This window comes from Arachis hypogaea, chromosome 6, assembly GCF_003086295.3.
Source record: "Arachis hypogaea cultivar Tifrunner chromosome 6, arahy.Tifrunner.gnm2.J5K5, whole genome shotgun sequence".
In the NCBI taxonomy this organism is placed as follows: Eukaryota; Viridiplantae; Streptophyta; class Magnoliopsida; order Fabales; family Fabaceae; genus Arachis; species Arachis hypogaea.
Genome location: NC_092041.1, coordinates 63,339 through 64,455, shown reverse-complemented (window position 1 = coordinate 64,455; position 1,117 = coordinate 63,339).

The window sequence follows — 1,117 nt, the reverse complement described above, 5'->3', positions numbered from 1 at the left end:
TTTTTTAGGATTTTCTATGTTTTTCTTTGGTTTTTAGGATTTTCTTTGGATTTTCTATGGTTTTGTAGGGTTTTCTAGGAATTTCTAGGATTTTCTTGGATATTTTTAGGATTTTTTAGGGATTTCGTGGGGTTTTCTAGGGTTTTCTATATATTTTCTAGGATTTTATAGGGTTTTTTTAGGATTTTCTACGGTTTTCTAGGTTTTTCTAAGATTTTCTAGGGTTTTACTAGGATTTTCCAGGATTTTCAAGGATTTTTTTAGTATTTTTTAGGGTTTTCAAGGCATTTTCGAGGAATTTCTTGGATTTTTTAGGATTTTCTATATTTTTCTATGGTTTTTAGGGTTTTCTTAGGGTTTTCTATGGTTTTTTTAGGGTTTTCTAGCGATTTCTAGGGATTTCTAGGGTTTTCTTTTGGTTTTCTTGGGTTTTCTAGAATTTTTAGGATTTTCAAGGGTTTTTCTACGCTTTTATTGGGTTTTCAAGGATTTTATAGTGTTTTCTTAGGGTTTGTCTTGGACTTTCTAGGGTTTTCTACGATTTTCTAGTGTTTTTAGTGTTTTTCTAGGATTTTCTAGTGATTTCTAGGGATTTTTCAGAATTTTCTAGGGTTTTTTTTATTTTTTAGGCATTTTCGATGGTTTTCTTGAATTTTTTTAGGATTTTCTCTGTTTTTCTATTATTTTAAAGGTTTTCTTATGGTTTTCTATGGTTTTTTAGGGTATTCTATGGATTTCTAGGGATTTCTAGGATTTTCTTAGTATTTTCTTGGATTTTTAGGGTTTTCGAGGGTTTTTCTATGGTTTTCCAGGTTTTTCTCGAATTTTCTAGAGATTTTTAGTATTTTTTAGGATTTTCTAGGCTTTTTCTAGGATTTTCAAGGGTTTTCTAAGCTTTTTTAGGATTTTCTATGTTTTTCTAGGGTTTTTAGGATTTTCTACGGTTTTTTAGGGTTCTCTAGGGATTTCTAGGGTTTTCTAGACTTTTTTAGTGTTTTCGAGGATTTTTCAAGGGTTTTTTTATTTTCTTGGGTTTTCTAGGATTTTTTAGGATTTTTATAGGGTATTCTTGGTTCTTCTTGGATTTTCTAGGGTTTTCTTAGGGTTTTATAGTATT